The sequence below is a fragment of the Triticum dicoccoides genome, chromosome 1A (assembly GCF_002162155.2).
Source record: "Triticum dicoccoides isolate Atlit2015 ecotype Zavitan chromosome 1A, WEW_v2.0, whole genome shotgun sequence".
Lineage (NCBI taxonomy): Eukaryota > Viridiplantae > Streptophyta > Magnoliopsida > Poales > Poaceae > Triticum > Triticum dicoccoides.
Window position 1 is genome coordinate 572,131,871 of NC_041380.1, and position 26,186 is coordinate 572,158,056.

The 26,186-nt window shown below is 40.6% G+C and overlaps 1 long non-coding RNA gene across 1 annotated transcript; it reads left to right on the forward strand.

Moving 5' to 3' along the window:
* Nucleotides 1-650: 650 nt before the first annotated feature.
* LOC119291628 lies at nucleotides 651-3,802 on the forward strand. The gene is made up of 5 exons (XR_005142575.1): nucleotides 651-1,090; nucleotides 1,223-1,394; nucleotides 1,513-1,651; nucleotides 2,914-3,009; nucleotides 3,540-3,802. It is a non-coding gene; the product is annotated as an uncharacterized LOC119291628 (long non-coding RNA).
* Nucleotides 3,803-26,186: the final 22,384 nt, after the last annotated feature.

The window sequence follows — 26,186 nt, forward strand, 5'->3', positions numbered from 1 at the left end:
TTTTCCTGTAAACTAGGTCAGATATAATGCCACAATGCGAAAGTTACATTTTTTTTTCTTTTTTTTGAATTTGTTTCAAAATGCTGTCAAAACTGCGGGTATGACTACTGGTCTTCGGTCACCGGGAAGGTGACGATGACGAGCTCCTCGCTCGCGACCACCTCGTCGATGCCCCGCTTTTCTACGTGGCGAGGTCCTTGCTAGCGGCCTTGCCGGATAAAAATCCAGAGCTTTTTTATTCATTATAGCCGCTCCCGCACCCGAAGTCGAGACGTCGAATGATCCAAAAACCTAAGCTACTAGGACCCCAAAATCTAAAGTTAAAATGATGCACACACGCGGAATCCGACGACCCTCCTCATCACCGACGACCAAGAAGTCACCGACGGAGGGGAACCGCCGAAAGACGGCGCCAAAAGAGTCGGTTCTCTTAGACAAAGAGATCTGCATTTTATTTTTAGCCAATTATGACCTACTTGTATGGTCATGGACGTCACACACATATACTCTGTTTTGATTGATTCAGAAGCATGTCACGCGGATCATGGATGGAGCACCGTCCGATCCACCCGATCCAACAGCAGCGCTCCCCCCTCACCTTCTCACCTCACCTAGCCCAATAACCTGCAGGCCACAGCCCGCACTCCTCCCTCGTCCCCCGCACACCCTAGCGAACCCTAGCGCTCCCCGATCCCTCTCACCTCCCCTCCCCTCGCCGCCACCCACCCCTCCCATCGCTCTCCAAGATCCAGCGTGCTCCCCGATCCATGATACATGATCGGACGGTGCGCTAGGCAAGATCCAGTGCGCGGCCTTCCTCTCCTCGATCCCCAATCCGGCTACAGAGATGGCTGCTCCCACGCCGACCTTCTTCCTCGCCCCTGATGCCGCTACTGTCTCCTCTCCGGTGAGTGCGGAGGAGCCACCGCCGTCGAGGCAGCCGCCGGCTGGAGCCCCGCCTCTTCTCCTCTCCGGTCGTCGTGGAGGTCCGCCGCGTCCAACCTCCTCGACGCCGCCCGGAACCCTAGGCGGCCCATCTCTTCCTCCCATGGCCATGGCCATGGCGAGCCTGCAAGATGTGCAGCAGCAGGTCAGACCCCTCACCTTCTTCTTCTACCTACCTCTAGTGTTCTTCCTCTCCACAACCACTGATGCAAACATGGTGGGGAAGATATTGATTTCCCAGCCCGCCTGACGGCCCGCTCTCCTCGCCCCCGCGCAGATCTTCGAGTACAACGGCTCCGCACCCTGCAGCCACCGGTCCGGGACGAGCGCAGCGCCGGTTCGGGTGTCCTGCGCCAACCAGAGCGCGCCCCAGGTGCTCGACAGAACGCCCGCTGCACCGCCTGGTCTCAACTTTCTTCCCCTTTGCCAAGCCGAGGGAGAGGGCTAGGGTGAGCTCCCCATCGTTTGCTCTGTTGAAATTGCTCCACTCCTCCATCTTCTTCTCGTGCTTGTCCATAGCAGAGACGGCTCAGATCTGATGTTTTTTGTGTCTTACTGATGGTTCAGGGCTCGGGTGGTGCAGTGGCTGTAAGAATACGCTCGGGAACGTCGAGTCAGGTCTACTAGGGCGGCATCCGCGGCTGTCGTCGTCGGCTACTTCATCTACAAAGGCTCCAAGCTCGCCCACGACTCCACTGCCCTCCAGGTTACGTCTGAATGCTCGCTCCCTCCTCCCCTCAGATCCACTAGCGTGTTGGTTGGAATCAGTGGATATTCACATGATGTATACACGGAACTGCAGCTTCACATCTTTGTCCTGAATCATAATGAGTATCTTTTCTTGCCATTGATTTCTGCACGTATGGTTCAGCTGGCATGTCTAGATCCACATGTTCACCTGGCTTATGGTGCATCTCAATCATGGATGAAAAAATGTCAAAATACTAGCTTATAGACACTATATTAATGTGGGTGGATACAATTTCAGAAGATGAAACTTCAATAAAATGAGAAGGCAAAATTATATTGATTGCTGTCTTCCATACTTTTCCTGAATCATAATGCTGAACTTTTCTTTTGATTTATGTGTCTTTATTTAAGTTAGCTCATCATGAGCTATAGGTTCAGCTGGTTTGTTTGTTGGATGTCAGGTCTTTCTCGTCATTTTTGACAACCTTTTGATTTGTATCTTGAGCCACATTTTCTACTTCTTGTCTTTTCAATGTGAGAATACCAGACATGAAATGATGCATATGCACTATGATACCTGGGTCACTTTAAATTCAGGATTATCCATGGCTAATTCAGGATTGAAGCAGGGGAAACCACCCCTCCTCCATATTGCCTGTTGATTATTTGGGGATGTCTGTGGAGAGAGATGTTGATACTTATATAGGCCTATCACTTTAAGTTTTATTACAACCAATTTTATGCCTAGAACAATCATGGTGTCTAGTTTCTGCTTTATGCCCCACGTTTTACTAGCTACAAGCTCAGCTTTGTGCTCTGTAGGAAATAAGTACATCATTATTTAGGCGTGTTCTGATAATAGTGAAGAATAAAGGTGTCTTCTGATGTGGTGGTGCCAAACAAAACTTTTATGCTTATGCTGAGCTTACTTCTAATATTGTGAACACGACAATTTATAGGCTGTACTGAAGTTCCACTCCTTTTATTCTGTGTGCTGAGCTTACCTTTGTATGTCGGGATTTTTTCTTCATCTATTACCCTTCCTTTGGCTGTAGTTTATCTTCGTACAGAAACCAATCTTGGTGTTCTTCCTACTTGCATTTGATTATGTTTTTAAAATTCCCTAGCACAACTATATATGACAATGTGGGTATTTTTTTTCTGTTTTCAGTGTCTATAGTGCATTTGCATGATCTTGAATTATGTGCTACAGAATATAATTAGCGGATTTAAACTGCTGTTTTCCTTCGCCTAATCAAATGCCCTTTGTTTTTGCAGTATGCATACCCAAGTCAAGCTTGCAGTCATGATGAAGGTGCTGATCTGGGTTTCCTATCTTCAGAAGTAAAATGTTTGCTTGCTACCTTCTTTAGGGTACTGCTTTCTAATCAATTCTTGAACACAGTAGTTATGTATACAAATCATGTGCTATTTATGCACTGAGCCATTTTCTTGTCTACTTAGCTGAATCATGTCTTTGTGTACTAAGCATCAGTTACTAGTATTTGGCCGCTATGTGCTAATTTAAACCTGATCAGTATGTATACTTCTTTGATGTTGCATAATATTGGTGTCAAAGGGGTTAATTTAAACTGGATATGATCTACTGGAACAATTTTTTTGCTGTTCAAACATTAAAATTCTGGTTCTTTGTTTCAAACATCGAAATGCTGTTTACTTTGTCCTTATATGCTTAAATGACAAAAATGTCGCATTTATAGGATTGTAAACCGGATGTGATTGGAGTATTACTTCTTGCTGATAGTTACTACTTGTATCCACTGATTTCTATGCCTCATTTTGCTTGTTTTACTTTTTTTATGCACATAGACTGCCAACAAGTTAATGTGCTTCTAGATTTGCCTTTATTTTGCTCCTAACCATATTTGTTTGATAACTTACAGGTGCTGTACTTCATTCGTGTTTCATCGTGGGCTCCAGGACAAAGAAGTCGGGAGAATCATAGACTTCTAGCTCATTGGAGCTAGTTATAATTCGATAGCTAGTTATTTTTTCATTCTTTAGTTGTGTTACTTGATGCAGACTATTTTTGATTGTAAACCTGATGTGAACCATGTTTGGTCGCAATGTGCCAGGTTTGGCTCTATTTGATTGTATTCATGGTTTGAACCATGTTTCCATGATATTTAGTTATGCTCTGTTTGAAGCATTGTGTATTTATTGGTTATTTATTTATTGGATCATTGAAATCCGAGGAACCACTTACTAGAACCTGACAATTGGGACCCATCAGACTAGTGGACCCTTCTTTTGAAAAAATAGTAACATTTGAAACTCTTGCCAGAAAGGCAATGTCAAAGCAAAATAGTAGGCCCAATTGTTGGGCTTGGCCCATGTGGTTGACCTAAATTATCAGGAAAACAAAATAATAAATGGGCTGAATTATTGGGCTTGGCCAAATAATAAATGGCTGAATTAGTGGGCTTGGCCCATATAGACACCCAGTTGGACCAGGCTGATTCTTATCCACGTCAGGTTGCCACGCTGGATCCTACGTGGCCTGAGGAGGCTGGCAGTGACCAAAATTTTGGTCGTGGAACCAACAACCTTTTAGATGTCACAAAGAAGGTCGTTAATTTCGGTTTACGACCGTCAGCTTTTGACCATCTGTTTTTGGTCGCAAAAAGGTCGCAAATGAAAATCAATGACCTTTCAGTGACCAATAGTGAGGCTCGCAAGTTGACATATTTCTTCTAGTGTGATGCCACATTTAGTATGGGCGCTATTGTTGCAAAGCGGTTAAATCTTAACCGTACAAAGGGCCCCATCTTGGGAGGTATCTTCGCCTCACTGGACATTTTAACATACCTATTAGGCATTATGAGAAAGAAGAAAAGTTGTTGCCTCCTGTTTTTCTAGACTATAAGAGTATGGTAGCACATGATTTTATTGTTAAGAATAAGGAAAAGATGCTTAAGTACAAGCTGATATTTGATAAAAATCATCCTAAGACTATTACTTTGCCTGCTCCTTCCTTGTTTGACTTATCTGCAGGCAAGTACCTTGTTCCGCCAGAGGCCATTCACGCCTACCGAAACCCCACACCAGCTACAGAGCCAGAGCCGGAATCACAATTTGATCTGCACCGGCAGTCTGTTTATCAGTGGAGATCGCCAACCTGTGGCACCAGGAGGATCCTTCTCAGTACGACCCCAACTACAACTTTGGATATCCGCCAGGCCAGCCGTGGGAGTAGACCAACTTAGGCCAAAAGCCTAAACTTGGGGGAGTACGTACTTCTCACCGACATTACATTCCTGTTCACACACTCATGCTAGTTGTCGGTGCTCATACTTTTTCATTGTATCATCCATGATAGTTTATTTCATTTTTATGCTTTCTTCTTGTGTGTTTGATAAACCTTAAGAAAAACCAAAAAAAAATTAGTTGTAGCTTTTAGTTAGTTTACTTTCCATGCCTGTAGCAGTAGTAATTAAAAAGGAAACCCCAAAAGATTTCTCGTTCTTCTTTTGCTTGTTGGGAGCTTTCCCGTGTAAATAGTTTTGCTTCGTTTCTTTGGGGGTCGAGAGGAGAAGACCATAATGAAAATGTTGAGTGGCTCTCATATGCATTATTGTTGATCTAACAAAGAGCCCATATTACCTTGTCTTCTCTCTTGAATTGAATGCTTGCAGATTCCAGCTTAGTCCAATGCACGTGCACTATTATTATTATCCACACCGTTCGGTCGTGCAAGTGAAAGGCAATAATGACGATATATGATGAACTTATTGAGATGAGAAAAGCTGTTATGAACTCGACCTCTCTTATTTTTGTAAATATGATTAGTTCATCATTCCTGATTCAGCCTATTATGAAAGAAACATATTTGCGATGACAATTAGAGATTGTAGTTGCTTATGCCATGCTTAATTAGGTAGGAGCTTATAATGGTTTACCTTGCGTGCCAACATGCTATTAAAATGGTTGTGATGTGGTATGATAGGGTGGTATCCTCTTTTGAACGATTCGAGTGGCTTGACTTGGCACATGTTCACGCATGTAGTTGAAACAAAATCAACATAGCCTCCACGATATTTATGTTCATGGTGCATTATATCCTTCTCATGCTTGCATTCGGTGTTGATTAATTTTAATGCATGTTCATGACTGTTGTCACTCTCTAGTTGGTCGCTTTCCAGTATTTTTCTAGCCTTCACTTGTACTAAGCGGGAATGCTGCTTGTGCATCCAATTCCATAAACCCCAAAGTTATTCCATATGAGTCCACCATACCTGCCTATATACAGTATCTACCTGCCGTTCCAAGTAAATTTGTATGTGCCAAACTCTAAACCTTCAAATAAACATTCTGTTTTGTATGCTCGAATAGCTCATGTATCAACTAGAGTTGTTTGTATCTTCCATGCTAAGCGGGTTATTATTAAGAGGAGTGGACTCCGCTCCTCACTCACGAGAAAATGGCTGGTCATCGGGATACCCAATCCCATGCTTTATGCAAATCAAATCAAAATAAGTGCAAACAAAACTCCCCCGGGACTCTTGTTAGTTGGAGGCACTCGTTGTTTCGAGCAAGCCATGGATTGATGCTTATTGGTGGAGGGGGAGTATAAACTTTACCATTCTATTCGGGAACCGCCTATAATGTGTGTAGCATGGAAGAAATCGAGATCTCTCGGTTGTTATGTTGACAATGAAAGTATATCGCTCAAAATATTATTCATATCTATTTCCAAACCGAGCTCTGGCACCTCTACAAATCCCTGCTTCCCTCTGTGAAGGGCCTATCTATTTACTTTTATGTTGAGTCATCATCCTCTTATTAAAAAGCGCCAGTTGGAGAGCACCGCTGTCATTTGCATCAATTACTGTTAGTTTACATTGAGTATGATTGTGACTGGATCTCTTTTACCATGAATTACAATGTCTAGACAGTCCTTGATCTTTAAAGGTGCTCTACATTTATGTTTTGCGGACTCAGAAAGGGCTAGCGAGATACCATCTTGTTATATCATATTATGATTGTTTTGAGAAAGTGTTGTCATCTGAGATTTATCATTATTGCTCGCTAGTTGATTATGCCATTGATATGAGTAAACATGAGACCTAAATGTTATAGCGAATGTGGTTAGTTCATAATCTTTGCTGAAAACTTGAATGCTAGTTTTACATATTTACAACAAGAGCAAACAGAGTTTGCAAAAGTTTTTCTTTATTACTTTCATTTTATCAACTGAATTGCTTGAGGACAAGCAAAGGTTTAAGCTTGGGGGAGTTGATACGTCTCCGTCGTATCTACTTTTCCAAACACTTTTGCCCTTATTTTGGACTCCAACTTGCATGATTTGAATGGAACTAACCCGGACTGACGCTGTTTTCAGCAGAATTGCCATGGTGTTATTTTTGTGTAGAAATAAAAGTTCTCGGAATGACCTGAAAATCAACGGAGATTATTTTTGGAATATATAAAAAATACTGGAAGAAAGATCCATGTCAGGGAGCCCACACCCTGTCCACGAGGGTGGGGGGCGCCCCTACCCCCGTGGGCGCGCCCCTGCCTCATGGGCCCCCTGACGCTCCACCGACCTCAACTCCAACTCCATATATTCACTTTTGGGGAGAAACAAATTATAAAGAAGGATTCATCACGTTTTATGATACGGAGCCGCCGCCAAGCCCTAAACTCTCTCGGGAGGACTGATCTGGAGTCCATTCGGGGCTCCGGAGAGGGGAATCCGTCGCCATCGTCATCATCAACCTTCCTCCATCACCAATTCCATGATGCTCACCGCCGTGTGTGAGTAATTCCATCGTAGGCTTGCTAAACGGTGATGGGTTGGATGAGATTTATCATGTAATTGAGTAAGTTTTGTTAGGGTTTGATCCCTAGTATCCACTATGTTCTGAGATTGATGTTGCTATGACTTTGCTATGCTTAATGCTTGTCACTAGGGCCCGAGTGCCATGATTTCAGATCTGAACCTATTATGTTTTCATGAATATATGTGAGTTCTTGATCCTATCTTGCAAGTCTGTAGTCACCTACTATTTGTTATGATCCGACAACCCCGAAGTGACAATAGTCGGGACCACTCCCGGTGATGACCGTAGTTTGAGGAGTTCATGTATTCACTATGTGTTAATGCTTTGGTCCGGTAAACTATTAAAATGAGGCCTTAATATCCCTTAGTTTCCAATAGGACCCCACTGCCACGGGAGGGCAGGACAAAAGATGTCATGCAAGTTCTTTTCCATAAGCACGTATGACTATATTCGGAATACATGCCTACATTACATTCATGAATTGGAGCTAGTTCTGTGTCACCCTATGTTATAACTGTTGCATGAATAATCACATCCGACATAATTCTCCATCACCGATCCAATGCCTACAAGCTTTTCATATATTGTTCTTCGCTTATTTACTTTTCCGCTGCTACTGTTGCAATCACTATAAAACCAAAAATATTACTTTTGCTATCGTTAACACTACTATCATCTTACTTTGCTGCTAAAGACTTTGCTGCAGATATTAAGTTTTCAGGTGTGGTTGAATTGAAAACTCAGCTGCTAATACTTGAGAATATTCTTTGGCTCCCCTTGTGTCAAATCAATAAATTTTGGTTGAATACTCTACCCTCGAAAACTGTTGCGATCCCCTATACTTGTGGGTTATCAGGGAATTCATCCCTCCGGGAGGGGGAAATCATCACCATCGTCATCACCATTGACCCTCTCATTGGGAGGGGGTCAATCTCCATCAACATCTTCACCAGCACCCTCTCATCTCAAACCCTAGTTCATCTCTTGTATCCAATCTTTGTCTCAAAACCTCATATTGGTACCTGTGGGTTGCTAGTAGTGTTGATTACTCCTTGTAGTTGATTCTACTTGGTTTATTTGGTGGAAAATCATATGTTCAGATCCTTTATGCATATTAATACCTGATGTCTACTACACAACCTTCTTCTTGTAGACGTTGTTGGGCCTCCAAGTGCAGAGGTTTGTAGGATAGTACCAAATTTCCCTCAAGTGGATGACCTAAGGTTTATCAATCCGTGGGAGGCGTATGATGAAGATGGTCTCTCTCAAACAACCCTGCAACCAAATAACAAAGAGTCTCTTGTGTCCCCAACATACCCAATACAATGGTAAATTGTATAGGTGCGCTAGTTCGGCGAAGAGATGGTGATACAAGTGCAATATGGATAGTAGATAATGGTTTTTGTAATCTGAAAATATAAAAACAGCAAGGTAACTAATGATAAAAGTGAGCACAAACGGTATTGCAATGCATTGAAACAAGGCCTAGGGTTCATACTTTCACTAGTGCAAGTTCTCTCAACAATAATAACATAATTGGATCATATAACTATCCCTCAACATGCAACAAAGAGTCACTCCAAAGTCACTAATAGCGGAGAACAAACGAAGAGATTACGGTAGGGTACGAAACCACCTCAAAGTTATCCTTTCTGATCGATCCATTCAAGAGTCCGTAGTAAAATAACACGAAGCTATTCTTTCCATTCAATCTATCATAGAGTTCATACTAGAATAACACCTTAAGACATAAATCAACCAAAACCCTAATGTCACCTAGATACTCCAATGTCACCTCAAGTATCCGTGGGTATGATTATACGATATGCATCACACAATCTCAGATTCATCTATTCAACCAACACAAAGAACTTCAAAGAGTGCCCCAAAGTTTCTACCGGAGAGTCAAGACGAAAACGTGTGCCAACCCCTATGCATAAGTTCACAAGGTCAAGGAACTCGCAAGTTGATCACCAAAACATACATCAAGTGGATATCATGATATCCCATTGTCACCACAGATAAGCACGTGCAAGACATACATCAAGTGTTCTCAAATCCTTAAAGACTCAATTCGATAAGATAACTTCAAAGGGAAAACTCAATCCATCACAAGAGAGTAGAGGGGGAGAAACCTCATAAGATCCAACTATAATAGCAAAGCTCACGATACATCAAGATTGTACCACCTTAAGAACACGAGAGAGAGAGAGAGAGAGAGAGAGAGAACAAACACGTAGCTACTGGTACATATCCTCAGCCTCATGGGAGAACTACTCCCTCCTCGTCATGGAGAGCACCGGGATGATGAATATGGCCGTCGGAGAGGGATTCCCCCCTTCGGGAGGGTGCCGGAACGGGTCTAGATTGGTTTTCGGTGGCTACAGAGGCTTCTAGTGGTGGAACTCCCGTTCTAATCTGTTCCTCGATGTTTTTGGGGTATATGGACATATATAGGCGAAAGAAGTCGACCTGGGGAGACACGAGGGGCCCACAAGGGTGGGGGGTGCGCCTCCCTGCCTCGTGGCCACCTTGAAGCTTCCTTGACTTCAACTCCAAGTCTCCTGGATCACGTTAGTTCCAAAAATCACGCTCCCGAAGGTTTGATTTCATTTGGAACCCGTTTGATATTCCTTTTCTACGAAACACTGAAACAAGGGAAAAAAACAGAAACTGGCACTTGGCTCTGGGTTAATAGGTTAGTCCAAAAACTAATATAAAAGTGCATAATAAAGTCCATAAACATCCAAAACAGATAATATAATAGCATGGAACAATCGAAAATTATAAATACGTTGGAGACGTATCAGCATCCCCAAGCTTAATTCCTGCCCGTCCTCGAGTAGGTAAATGATAAAAACAAAATTTTTGATGAGGAATGCTACCTAACATATTTATCCATGTAATTCTCTTTATTGTGGCACGAATATTCAGATCCTAAAGATTCAAGACAAAATTTTAATATTGACATAAAAATAATAATACTTCAGGCATACTAACAAAGTAATCATGTCTTCTCAAAATAACATGGCCAAAGAAAGCTATCCCTACAAAATCATATAGTCTGTCTATGCTCTATCTTCATCACACAAAATATTTAAATCATGCTCAACCCCGATGACAAGCCAAGCAATTGTTTCATACTTTTGATGTTGTCAAACTTTTTCAATCTTCACGCAATACATGAGCGTGAGCCATGGATATAGCACTATAGGTAGAATAGAATGGTGGTTGTGGAGAAGACAAAAAGGGAGAAGATAATCTCACGTCAACTAGGCGTATCAACAGGCTATGGAGATGCCCATCAATAGATATCAATGTGAGTGAGTAGGGATTGCCATTCAACGGATGCACTAGAGCTATAAGTGTATGAAAGATCAACAAAAGAAACTAGTGGGTGTGCATCCAACTCGCTTGCTCATGAAGACCTAGGGCATTTTGAGGAAGCCCATCATTGGAATATACAAGCCAAGTTCTATAATGAAAGATTCCCACTAGTATATGAAAGTGACAACATAGGAGACTCTCTATCACGAAGATCATTGTGCTACTTTGAAGCACGAGTGTGGTAAAAGGATAGTAGCATTGTCCCTTCTCTCTTTTTCTCTCATTTTTTTGGGCCTTCTCCTTTTTTATATGGCCTTTCCTTTTTTTCGTCCAGAGTCTCATCCCGACTTGTGGGGGAATCATAGTCTCCATCATCCTTTCCTCACTTGGGACAATGCTCTAATAATGATGATCATCACACTTTATTTACTTACAACTCAAGAATTACAACTCGATACTTAGAACAAAATATGACTCTATGTGAATGCCTCCGGCGGTGTACCGGGATATGCAATGAATCAAGAGTGACATGTATGAAAGAATTATGAACGGTGGCTTTGCCACAAATATGATGTCAACTACATGATCATGCAAAGAAATATGACAATGATGGAGCGTATCATAATAAACGTAACGGTGGAAAGTTGCATGGCAATATATCTCGGAACGGCTATGGAAATGCCATAATCGGTACATATGGTGGCTGTTTTGAGGAAGGTATATGGTGGGTGTATGATACCGGCGAAAAGTGTGCGGTATTAGAGAGGCTAGCAATGGTTGGAAGGATGAGAGTGCGTATAATCCATGGACTCAACAGTAGTCATAAAGAACTCATATACTTATTGCAAAAATCTATTAGTTATCGAAACAAAGTACTACGCGCATGCTCCTAGGGGGACAAATTGGTAGGAAAAGACCATCGCTCGTCCCTGACCGCCACTCATAAGGAAGGCAATCAATAAATAAATCATGCTCCGACTTCATCACATAACGGTTCACCATACGTGCATACTACAGGAATCACAAACTTCAACACAAGTATTTCTCAAATTCACAACTACTCAACTTAGCGTGACTCTAATATCACCATCTCCATATCTCAAAACAATCATCAAGTATCAAACTTCTCTTAGTATTCAATGCACTTATATGAAAGTTTTTATTATTGCCATGTTGTTCTAAAGGAATCTCAAAATAATATAACTGAAGCATGAGAGTTCATCTATTTCTTCAAAATAAAACCACCACCGTGCTCTAAAAAGACATAAGTGAAGCACTAGAGCAATTGACAAACTACTCTGAAGGATATAAGTGAAGATCAATGAGTAGTCGAATAATTATGCAACTATGTGAAGACTCTCTAACATTTAAGAATTTCAGATCTTGGTATTTTATTCAAACAGCAAGCAAAACAAAAGAAAATAAAATTATGCTCCAAGCAAAACACATATGATGTGGTGAATAAAAATATAGCTCCAAGTAAAGTTACCGATAGACGAAGATGAAAGAGGGGATGCCTTCCGGGGCATCCCCAAGCTTAGGCTTTTGGTTGTCCTTGAATATTACATTGGGGTGCCTTGGGCATCCCCAATCTTAGGCTCTTGCCACTCCTTATTCCATAGTCCATTGAATCTTCACCCAAAACTTGAAAACTTCACAACACAAAACTTAACAAAAAACTCGTAAGCTCCGTTAGTATAAGAAAATAAATCACCACTTAGGTACTGTTGTGAACTCATTCTAAATTCATATTGGTGATATATCTACTGTATTGCAACCTCTCTATGGTTCATACCCTCCGATACTACTCATAGATTCATCCAAATAAGCAAACAACACATAGAAAAAAGAATATGTCAAAAACAGAGCATTCTGTAGTAATCTGGGTCAAACGTATACTTCTGTAACTCCAAAAATCCTGAGAAATTAAGAAGTCCTAGGCAATTTGTTTATTAATCTACTGCAAGTGGAATTGGTATTTTATGTCTCTCAGGTAAGAAATTAAAATTATTCTCGTGAGCGCATACTTTCTGTTTTTACAGCAAGATCAAATAACAATCACCCAAGAAGGTCCTAAAGGCTTTACTTGGCACAAACACTAATTAAAACATAAAACCACATCTAAGCAGAGGCTAGATGAATTATTTATTACTAAACAGGAACAAAAAGCAAGGAACAAAAATAAAGTTGGGTTGCCTCCCAACAAGCACTATCATTTAATGCCCCTAGCTAGGCATGATGATTTCAATGATGCTCACATAAAAGATAAGAATTGTAACATAAAGAGAGCATCATGAAGAATATGACTAGCACATTTAAGTCTAACCCACTTCCTATGCATAGGGATTTTGTGAGCAAACAACTTAGGAACAAGAATCAACTTGCATAGGAAATCAAAACAAGCATAACTTCAAGATTTTAAGCACATAGAGAGGAAACTTGATATTATTGCAATTCCTACGAGCATATATTCCTCCCGCATAATAATTTTCAGTAGCATCATGAATGAATTCAACAATATAACTATCATATAAAGCATTCTTTTCATGATCAACAAGCATAGAAATTTTATCACTCTCCACATAAGCGAATTTCTTATCATGAATAATAGTGGGAGCAAACTCAACAAAATAATTATCATGTGAGGCATAATCCAATTGAAAATTAAAATCAAGATGACAAGTTTCATGGTTATCATTGTTCTTTATAGCATACATGTCATCACGATAATCATCACAGGTAGCAACTTTGTTCTCAAAATCAATTGGAACCTCTTCCGAAATAGTGGATTCATCACTAAATAAAGTCATGACCTCTCCGAACCACTTTCACCAACATAATCATCATAAATAAGAGGCATGCTATCATCATAATAAATTTGCTCATCAAAACTTGGGGGACTAAAAATATCATATTCATCAAAAATAGCATCCGCAAGCTTGTGGCTTTGCGTATCATTAGCATCATAGATATTCAAGGAATTCATACTAACAACATTTCAATCATGCTCATCATAAAAAGATTTAGTACCAAACATTCGAATGCATTCTTCTTCTAGCACTTGAGCACAATTTTCCTTTCCATCATTCTCATGAAAGATATTAAAAAGATGAATCGTATGCGGCAAACTCAATTCCATTTTTTGTGTGGTTTTCTTTTATAAACTAAAGTAGTGCTAAAACAAGAAACAAAAAGATTCGATTGCAAGATCTAAAGATATACCTTCGAGCACTCACCTCCTCGGCAACGGCGCGAGAAAAGAGCTTGATGTCTAGTGCACAACCTTCTTCTTGTAGACGTTGTTGGGCCTCCAAGTGCAGAGGTTTGTAGGACAGTAGAAAATTTCCCTCAAGTGGATGACCTAAGGTTTATCAATCCGTGGGAGGCGTGGGTTGAAGATGGTCTCTCTTAAACAACCCTGCAACCAAATAACAAAGAGTCTCTTGTGTCCCCAACACACCTAATACAATGGTAAATTGTATAGGTGCACTAGTTCGGCGAAGAGATGGTGATACAAGTGCAATATGGATAGTAGATAATGGTTTTTGTAATCTGAAAATATAAAAAAAGCAAGGTAACTAATGATAAAAGTGAGCACAAACGGTATTGCAATGCGTTGAAACAAGGCCTAGGGTTCATACTTTCACCGGTGCAAGTTCTCTCAACAATAATAACATAATTGGATCATATAACTATCCCTCAACATGCAACAAAGAGTCACTCCAAAGTCACTAATAGCGGAGAACAAACGAAGAGATTATGGTAGGGTACGAAACCACCTCAAAGTTATCCTTTCTGATCGATCCATTCAAGAGTCCATAGTAAAATAACACGAAGCTATTCTTTCCGTTCAATTTATCATAGAGTTCATACTAGAATAACACCTTAAGATACAAATCAACCAAAACCCTAATGTCACCTAGATACTCCAATGCCACCTCAAGTGTCCGTGGGTATGATTATACGATATGCATCACACAATCTCAGATTCATCTATTCAACCAACACAAAGAACTTCAAAGAGTGCCCCAAAGTTTCTACCAGAGAGTCAAGACGAAAACGTGTGCCAACCCCTATGCATAAGTTCACGAGGTCACGGAACTTGCAAGTTGATCACCAAAACATACATCAAGTGGATCACATGATAACCCATTGTCACCACAGATAAGCACGTGCAAGACATACATCAAGTGTTCTCAAATCCTTAAAGACTCAATCCGATAAGATAACTTCAAAGGGAAAACTCAATCCATCACAAGAGAGTAGAGGGGGAGAAACATCATAAGATCCAACTATAATAGCAAAGCTCACGATACATCAAGATCGTACCACCTTAAGAACACGAGAGAGAGAGAAAGATCAAACAGATAGCTACTGGCACATACCCTCAGCCCCGAGGGAGAATTACTCCCTCCTTGTCATGGAGAGCACCTGGATGATGAAGATGGCCACCGGAGAGGGATTCCCCCCTCCGGCAGAGTGCCAGAACGGGTCTAGATTGGTTTTCGGTGGCTACGAAGGCTTCTGGCGGCGGAACTCCCGATCTATTCTGTTCCTCGATGTTCTTAGGGTATATGGACATATATAGGCAAAAGAAGTCGGTCAAGGGAGCCATGAGGGTCCCACGAGGGTGGGGGCGCGCCCAGGGGGCAGGCGCGCCTCCCTACCTCGTGGCCACCTCGAAGCTTCCTTGACTTCAACTCCAAGTCTCCTGGATCACGTTCGTTCCAAAAATCACGCTCCCGGAGGTTTCATTCCGTTTGAACTCCGTTTGATATCCCTTTTCTGCGAAACACTAAAACAAGGGAAAAAATAGAAACTGGCATTGGGCTCTGGGTTAATAGGTTAGTGCCAAAAATAATATAAAAGTGCATAATAAAGCCCATAAACACCCAAAACAGATAATATAATAGCATGGAACAATCAAAAATATAGATACGTTGGAGACGTATCAATACCCCTCTGATTATGAACATGAATATGATTTGTGAGTAGTTACGTTTGTTCCTGAGGTCATGGGAGAACTCTTGCTATAAGTAGTCATGTGAATTTGTTATTCGTTCGATATTTCGATGAGATGTATGTTGTCTTTCCTCTAGTGGTGTTATGTGAACGTCGACTACATGACACTTCACCATTGTTTGCGCCTAGGGGAAGGCATTGGGAAGTAATAAGTAGATGATGGGTTGCTAGAGTGATAGAAGTTTAAACCCTACTTTATGCGTTGCTTCGTAAGGGGCTGATTTGGATTCACATGTTTCATGCTATGGTTAGGTTTACCTTAATACTTCTTTTCTAGTTGCGGATGCTTGCAAGAGGGGTTAATCATAAGTGGGATGCTTGTCCAAGGAAGGGCAGTACCTGATACGTCCTTTTTGCATCATGCTTTTATATCGATATTTATTACATTATGGGCTGTTATTACACATTATGTCACAATAATTATGCCTATTCTCTCTTATTTTACAAGGTTTACATGAAGAGGGAGAATGCCGACAGTTGGGATTCTGGGCTGGAAAAGGAGCAAATATTAGAGACCTATTCTGCACAACTCCAAAAGTCTTGAAACTTCACAGAAGTTATTTCCAGAATATATAAAAAAATAGTGAGCGCAGGAAGTACCAGAGGGGGGCTACCCACCAGCCACGAGGGTGGGGGGCGTGCCCCTGCCTCGTGGGCCCCCTGGTGGCCCTCCGATGCCCATCTTATGCTATATGGAGTCTTTCATCGAGGAAAAATCATAAGCAAGCTTTCGGGACGAGACTCCGCCGCCACGAGGCGGAACCTTGGCGGAACTAATCTAGGGCTCTGGCGGAGCTGTTCTGCCGAGGAAACTTCCCTCCGAGAGGGGGAATTCATCACCATCGTCATCACCAATGATCCTCTCATCGGGAGGGGGTCAATCTCCATCAACATCTTCACCAGCACCATCTCCTCTCAAACCCTAGTTCATCTCTTGTATCCAATCTTTGTATTGAAACCTCAGATTGGTACATGTGGGTTGCTAGTAGTGTTGATTACTCCTTGTAGTTGATGCTAGTTGGTTTACTTGGTGGAAGATCATATGTTCAGATCCATTATGCATATTAATACCCCTCTGATTATGAACATGAATATGCTTTGTGAGTAGTTACATTTATTGCTGAGGACATGGGAGAAGTCTAACTATTAGTAGTCATGTGAATTTGATATTCGTTTGATATTTGGATGAAATGTATGTTGTCATCCCTCTAGTGGTGTCATGTGAACGTCAACTACATGACACTTGATACGTCTCCATCATATCTATAATTTTTGATTGTTCCATGCCAATATTCTACAACTTTCATATACTTTTGGCAACTTTTTATACTATTTTTGGGACTAACATATTGATCCAGTGCCCAGAGCCAGTTCCTATTTGTTGCATGTTTTTGTTTCGCAGTAAATCCATATCAAACGGAGTCCAAACGGGATAAAAACTGACAGAGATTTTTTTGGAATATATGTGATTTTTGAGAAGAAAAATCCACGTGAGACGATGCCCGAGGGGGCCACAAGGCAGGGGGCGCGCCCCAGGGGGGCAGGCGCGCCCCTGACCCTCGTGGCCACCCCGTAAGGCGGTTGGTTCCCTTATTTCTCCGCAAGAAAGCTAATATCCAGATAGAGATCATGTTAAAATTTCAGCCCAATCGGAGTTATGGATCTCCGGGAATAAAAGAAACGGTGAAAGGGTAGAATCTGAGAACGCAGAAACAGAGAGAGACAAAGAGACAGATCCAATCTCGGAGGGGATCTCGCCCCTCCCATGCCATGGAGGCCATGGACCAGAGGGGACACTCTTCTGCCATCTAGGGAGGAGGTCAAGGAAGAAGAAGAAGGAGGGGGCTCTCTCCCCCTCGCTTTCGGTGGCACCGGAGTGCCACCGGGGGCCATCATCATCACTGCAATCTTCACCAACAACTTCACCGCCATCATCACCAACTCTTCCCCCCTCTATGCAGCGGTGTAACCTCTCTTTTACCCGTTGTAATCTCTACTTAAACATGGTGCTCAATGCTATATATTATTTCCCAATGATGTATGGCTATCCTATGATGTTTGAGTAGATCCGTTTTGTCCTACGGGTTATTTGATGATCGTGATTGGTTTGAGTTGCATATTTTATTATTGGTGTTATCCTATGGTGCTCTCCGTGTCGCGAAAGCATGAGGGATTCCCGCTGTAGGGTTTGAAATATGTTCATGATTTGCTTATGGTGGGTGGCGTGAGTGACAGAAGCACAGACCCGAGTAAGTAGGTTGTTTGCGTATGGGATAAAGAGGACTTGATACTTTAATGCTATGGTTGGGTTTTACCTTAATGATCTTTAGTAGTTGCGGATGCTTGCTAGAGTTCCAATCATAAGTGCATATGATCCAAGTAGAGAAAGTATGTTAGCTTATGCCTCTCCCTCAAATAAAATTGCAATAATGATCACCGGTCTAGTTATCGATTGCCTAGGGACAAATAACTTTCTCATAACAACAAGCTCTCTACTAAAACTTATTTAGTTGTGTCTTTGTCTAAACAGCCCCTAGCTTTTATTTACGCTCTCTTTATTATCTTGCAAACCTATCCAAATACACCTACAAAGTACTTCTAGTTTCATACTTATTCTAGGTAAAGCGAACGTCAAGCATGCGTAGAGTTGTATCGATGTTCGATAGAACTTGATGGAATATTTGTTCTACCTTTAGCTCCTCGTTGGGTTCGACACTCTTACTTATCGAAAGAGGCTACAATTGATCCCCTAAACTTGAGGGTTATCAAAACTTCACCATTGTTTGGGCCTAGTGGGAGGCATTGGGAAGTAATAAGTAGATGATGGGTTGCTAGAGTGACAGAAGCTTAAACCCTAGTTTATGCGTTGCTTCCTAAGGGGCTCATTTGGATCCATATGTTTCATGCTATGGTTAGGTTTACCTTAATACTTCTGTTGTAGTTGTGGATGCTTGCAATAGGGGTTAATCATAAGTGGGATGCTCGTCCAAGTAAGGATAGTACCCAAGCACCGGTCCACCCACATATCAGATTATCAAAGTACCGAACGCGAATCATATGGTCGTGATGAAAACTAGCTTGACGATAATTCCCATGTGTCCTCGGGAGCGCTTTACATCATATAAGAGTTTGTCCAGGCTTGTCCTTTGCTACAAAAAGGATTGGTCCATCTTGCTGCACCTTATTTACTTTTATTACTTGCTACTCGTTACCCATTTACCTTATCACAAAACTATCTGTTATCGATAATTTTAGTCCTTGCAGAGAATACCTTGCTGAAAACCGCTTATCATTTCCTTCTGCTCCTCGTTGGGTTCGACACTCTTACTTATTGAAAGGACTATGATAGATCCCCTATACTTGTGGGTCATCAAGACTCTTTTCTGGTGCCATTGCCGGGGAGTGAAGTGCCTTTGGTAGGTGGAATTTGGTAAGGAAAAATCTATATAGTGTGCTGAAATTTACTGTCACTTGTTATTATGGAAAGTAATCCTTTGAGGGGCTTGTTCGGGATATCTTCATCCCGATCGGTAGAGAAAATAGTTGCTCCTCAACCTACTCAACCTACCGAAAATGAAAATGTTTACTTTGAAATTCCTTCGGGTATGATAGAGAAACTGCTAGCTAATCCTTTTGCAGGAGATGGAACATTGCATCCCGACTTACACTCAATCTATGTGGATGAAGTTTGTGGATTATTTATGCTTGCAGGTATGCCCGATGATGTTATCAAGAAGAAGGTCTTCCCTGTATCTTTGAAGGGAGATGCATTGACATGGTATAGGCTATGTGATGATATGGGATCATGGGACTACAAACGGTTGAAATTGGAATTCCATCAGAAGTTTTATCCTATGCATCTTGTTCATCGAGATCGTAATTATATATATAATTTTTGTCCTCGCGAAGGAGAAAGCATCACTCAAGCTTGGGGGAGGCTTAAGTCAATGTTATATTCATGCCCCAATCATGAGCTCTCAAGAGAAATGATTATTCAAAAAATTTATGCTCGACTTTCTGACAACAATCGCTCCATGCTCGATACTTCTTGTACTAGTTCCTTTATGATGAAGACTATTGAATACAAATGGAATTTATTGGAGAGAATTAAACGCAACTCGGAAGATTGGGATCTCGATGAAAGTAAAGAGTCAGGTATAACACCTAAGTTTGATTGTGTTAAATCTTTTATGGATACCGATGTTTTCCGTAAGTTTAGCACTAAATATGGACTTGACTCTGAGATAGTAGCTTCTTTCTGTGAATCCTTTGCTACTCATGTTGATCTCCCCAAGGATAAGTGGTTTAAATATAATCCTCCCATTGAAGTAAAAGTAGTTGTACCTATTAAAATTGAAGAAAAGACTATCACTTATAATGATCCTATTGTTCCTACTGCTTATGTTGAGAAACCACCTTTCCCTGTTAGAATAAAGAATCATGCTAAAGCTTCAACTGTGGTCAACAAAAGTAATATTAAGACACCTAAACCCCCTGAGCAAGTTAAAGATGAACCTAATGTTGCTATGGTTAAATATCTCTTGGCCGATAATATTGATGGGCAGGTCATTTACTTCTGTGATGAGACTACTAGAATTGCTAAACCTGGTGCTAAAGATAAATATAGACCTGTTGTAGGCATGCATGTTATTTCTGTTAAAATAGGAGATCATTGTTATGATGGCTTGTGTGATATGGGTGCTAGTGCTAGTGCAATACCTATTTCCTTATACAAAGAAATTATGCATGATATTGCACCAGCTGAAATAGAAGGTATTGATGTTACCATTAAACTTGCTAATAGAGATACTATTTCACCAGTTGGGATTGTTAGAGACGTTGAAGACTTGTGTGGGAAAGATAAATATCCTGCTGATTTTCTTGTTCTTGGTTCCCCTCAAGATAGCTTTTGTCCCATTATATCTGGTAGACCCTTCTTGAATACTGTCAATGCTAAGATAGACACCAATAAGGATATTGTCTCTGTTGGTTTAGGGGATATGTCTCATGAGTTTAATTTTTCTAAATTTCATAGACAACCCCATGATAAAGAATTGCCTAGTAAAGATGAAATTATTGGTCTTGCTCTATTGTCGTGCCTCCTACTGATCCATTAGAACAATATTTGCTAGACCATGAAAATGATATGTTCATGAATGAAAGAAGGGAAAATAGATGAAGTATTCTTTAAACAGGGACCTATTCTGAAACACTACTTACCCGTTGAAATCCTAGGGGATCCTCCTCCACCCAAGGGTGATCCCATGTTTGAGCTTAAACCATTACCTGATACTCTTAAATATGCTTATCTTGATGAAAAGAAAATATATCCTATTATTGTTAGTGATAACCTTTCAGAGAAGGAGGAAGACAAATTATTGAAAACTCTGAAGAAGCACCATGCTGCTATTGGATATACTCTTGATGATCGTAAGGGCATTAGTCCCACTCTATGTGAACACAAAATAAATTTGGAGGAAGACGCCAAACCAGTTATTGATCATCAACGACGGCTGAATCCTAAGATGGAAGAAGTGGTAAGAAAAGAAATACTAAAGCTCCTTGAGGCAGGTATAATTTATCCTGTTGTTGATAGTCAGTGGGTAAGTCCTGTTCATTGTGTCCCCAAGAATGGAGGTATTACTATTGTTCCTAATGATAAAGATGAATTGATCCCACAAAGAATTGTTACGGGTTATAGGATGGTAATTGATTTCCGCAAATTAAATAAGGCTACTAAAAAGATCATTACCCTTTTCCTTTTATTGATCAAATGCTAAAAAGATTATCCAAACATACACATTTTTGCTTTCTAGATGGTTACTCTGGCTTCTCTCAAATACCTGTGTCAGCTGATGATCAATCAATGACCACTTTTACTTGCCCTTTCGGTACTTTTGCTTATAGACGTATGCCTTTTGGTTTATGTAATGCACCTGCTACCTTTCAAAGATGCATGATGGCTATATTCTGTGACTTTTGTGAAAAGATATGTGAAGTTTTCATGGACGATTTCTCCGTTTATGGATACTCTTTTGATGATTGCTTGAGAAACCTTGATCGAGTTTTGAGAGATGTGAAGAAACTAATATTGTTCTGAATTGGGAGAAATGCCACTTTATGGTTAATGAAGGTATTGTCTTGGGGCATAAAATTTCTGAAAGAGGTATTGAAGTTGATAAAGCTAATGTTGATGCTATTGAAAAGATGCCATTCCCCAAGGACATTAAAGGTATAAGAAGCTTCCTCGGTCACGGCGGTTTTTATAGGAGGTTCATTAAGGACTTCTCAAAAAAATCGGCCTCTGACTAATCTATTGCAAAAAGACATTCCTTTTGTCTTTGATGATGATTGTGTAGAAGCATTTGAAATACTTAAGAAAGCATTGATTTCTGCACCTATTGTTCAAACACCTGATTGGAATTTACCTTTTGAAATTATGTGTGATGCTAGTGATTATGTTGTAGGTGCTGTTCTAGGGCAAAGAGTTGATAAGAAATTAAATGTTATTCAATATGCTAGTAAAACTCTAGACAATGCCCAGAGAAATTATGCTACCACTAAAAATGAATTCTTAGCAGTTGTATTTGCTTGTGATAAGTTTAGACCTTATATTGTTGATTCTAAAGTGACTATTCACACTAATATGCTGCTATTAAATACCTTATGGAAAAGAAAGATGCTAAACCTAGACTTATTAGATGGGTTCTCTTGCTACAAGAATTTGTTTTGCATATTATTGATAGAAAGGGAGCTGAGAACCCCGTTGCAGACAACTTGTCTAGGTTAGAAAATGTTCTTGATGACCCACTACCTATTGATGATAGCTTTCCTGATGAACAATTAAATGTCATAAATACATCTCGAATTGCTCCATGGTATGCTGATTATGCTAATTATATTGTTGCTAAATTTATACCACCTAGTTTCACATACCAGCAAAAGAAAAAGTTCTTCTATGATCTGAGACATTACTTTTGGGATGACCCACATCTTTATAAAGAAGGAGTAGATGGTGTTATTAGACGTTGTGTACCTGAGCATGAACAGGAACAAATCCTATGCAAATGTCACTCCGAGGCTTATGGAGGACACCATGCTGGAGATAGAACTGCACATAAGGTATTGCAATCCAGTTTTTATTGGCCTACTCTCTTCAAGGATGCCCGTAAGTTTGTCATGTCTTGTGATGAATGTCAAAGAATTGGTAATATTAGTAGACGTCAAGGAATGTCTATGAATTATTCACTTGTTATCGAACCATTTGATGTTTGGGGCTTTGATTATATGGGACCTTTTCCTTCCTCTAATGGGTATACACACATTTTTGTTGCTGTTGATTACGTTACTAAGTGGGTAGAAGCTATTCCAAGTAGTAGTGCTGATCATAACACCTCTATTAAGATGCTTAAAGAAGTTATTTTCCCGAGGTTTGGAGTCCCTAGATATTTAATGACTGATGGTAGTTCACATTTTATTCATGGTGCCTTTCGTAAAATGCTTGCTAAGTACGATGTTAATCATAGAATTGCATCTCCTTATCACCCACAGTCTGGTGGTCAAGTAGAATTGAGTAACAGAGAGATCAAATTTATTTTACAAAAGACTGTTAATAGATCCAGAAAGAATTGGTCCAAGAAACTTGATGATGCATTATGGTCCTATAGAACTGCATATAAAAATCCTATGGGTATGTCTCCGTATAAAATGGTTTATGGTAAAGCATGTCACTTACCTCTTGAACTAGAAAATAAGGCATATTGGGCCATTAAAGAGCTCAATTATGATTTCAAACTTGCCGGTGAGAATAGGTTATTTGACATTAGCTCACTTGATGAATGGAGAACCCCAGCTTATGAAAATGCCAAGCTGTTTAAAGAAAAATTTAAAAGATGGCATGATAAAAGGATACAAAAGCGTGAGTTCAATGAAGGTGATTATGTATTGCTATACAACTCTCGTTTAAGATTTTTTGCAGGCAAACTTCTCTCTAAATGGGAAGGTCCTTACGTTATCGAGGAGGTCTATCGTTCCGGCGCCATAAAAATCAACAACTTCGAAGGCACAAATCAGAGGGTGGTGAACGGTCAAAGAATCAAACACTATATCTCAAGTAATCCCATAAATGTTGAAACTAATATTATTGAAACCGTAACCCCGGAGGAATACATAAGGGACACTTTCGGAATGTTTCAGACTCCGAAAAGGAATTGGTACGTGGTACGGTAAGTAAACCGACTCCAACATAGTTCTAATGGCAATATTTCTTCGTTTTGGAATATTTAGAAAAATAGGAAAATAAGAAGCAGACCAGAAAGGACACGAGGCTCCCACGAGGGTGGGAGGCGTGCCCTACACCCCTGGGTGCGCCCCCTGCCTCGTGGGCACCTTGTGTGCTCTCCGGACTCCGTTTTCTTGCACTATACTTCTTTTAGTTGGTAAAAAATCATTATATAATCTCCCAAAGGTTTTGACCACCGTATCACGCAAATATCTCGTCTTTGTTTCAAGTTGTTTTCTGTCAGGGTTGTCAAGGCTAGGCATCATGTCATCTCCCTCCTCCAACAATGGTGACAATGATGCTTGGCTAATGAAGATATAGCTGAAGAGGGAAGAACCTATGGAGATCAACAATGATGAAGGGATCAAGAAGACCACGGAGGACCAAGTTCCGGCAGCAGAAGACATCCTTCAACTTGATCACAATCTTTTCACCCCAACTGAGATCGAGACTTTAAAGATGATTGAGTTAGCCCGTATACAAAAGAAGTATCTCACATGTGACAATATTTTGTTGAAGGAGCATATCATCGCACTCAAGGGCATTATCCACAAGTTGGAGGACCTCCTATGCTCGATGTGCGACTATCCATCATCAACAACTCCACCTTCTTCACCAACAAAGAAGAACTGAGTATCTGGTATGGGCACTCCCCTTGGCAACTGCCAAGCTTGGGGGAGTGCCCCGGTATCGTATCACCATCACTTTTATCTTTACCGTTTTTCTTAGTTCAATCCTTTTAGTAATATCTTGATCTAGTAGAATAAAGTTTTATTATGATCTAGTTGTGAGTTTTGCTTTATGATCCCTCTATGTAATCGAGTCCGTGAGCTATATAATAAAGATTAGAGTTGAGTCAAGGTCTTGATTATTTTGCTATGATCTTGAGGGAATAAAATAAAAAGAGAAAGAATAAAAAGAAACAAAGAGATCATATGGATCTTATGGAAAGTAATGAGCTCACATATAAAGAGTATGATGAATAAAAGTTGTTGAGAGTTGACAAACATAGTTTTGGTCATCATTGCAATTAATAGGAAGTAATAAAGAAAGAGAGGTTCACATATAAATATACTATCTTGGAAATCTTTTATGATTGTGAGCACTCATTAAAGTATGACATGCTAAGAGTTGATGTTGGACAAGGAAGACAACATAATGGGTTATGTTTTCTTATATCTGAGATAAATTATATTGTCATGGATCATCCAACATGTTGAGCTTGCCTTTCACTCTCATGCTAGCCAATTTCTTCGCACCAAGTAGAGATACTACCTGTGCTTCCAAATATCCCTAAACCTAGTTTTTCCATGAGAGTCCACCATATCTACCTATGGATTGAGTAAGATCCTTCAAGTAAGTTGTCATCAGTGCAAGCAATAAAAATTGCTCTATAAATATGTATGACTTATTAGTGCGGAGAAAATAAGCTTTATACGATCTTGTGATATGGAAGAAATAAAAGTGAAGGACTGCATAATAAAGGTCCATATCACAAGTGGCAATATAAAGTGATGTTCTTTTGCATTAAGATTTCATGCATCCAACCATAAAAGCGCATGACAACCTCTGCTTCCCTCTGCGAAGTGCCTATCTTTTACTTTTATCTTCTACCTTACATAAGAGTCATGGTGATCTTCACCTTTCCTTTTTACATTTTATCCGTTGGCAAGCACAATGTGTGGGAAAGTGATACGTCTCCAACGTATCTATAATTTTTGATTGCTCCATGCTATGTTATCTACTGTTTTGGGCAATATTGGGCTTTAGTATCCACTTTTATATTATTTTTGGGACTAACCTATTAACCGGAGGCCCAACCCAGAATTGCTATTTTTTTTGCCTATTTCAGTGTTTCGAAGAAAAGGAATATCAAACGGAGCCGAAACGGAACGAAATCAACTGGAGAAGTTATTTTCGGAAGGAAATCTACCGGATGGACTTGGACCCCACGTCAGGAGCCAAGGGAGGTGCTCACGAGGGTGGGGGCGCCCCCCTAGGGCGCGCCCCTGCCTCGTGGGGCCCCCGAAGCTGCACAGACGTACTGCCTACACCCATATATACTCATGTACCCTAAAACTTCCAGAACGGACAATAGATCGGGAGTTCCGCCACCA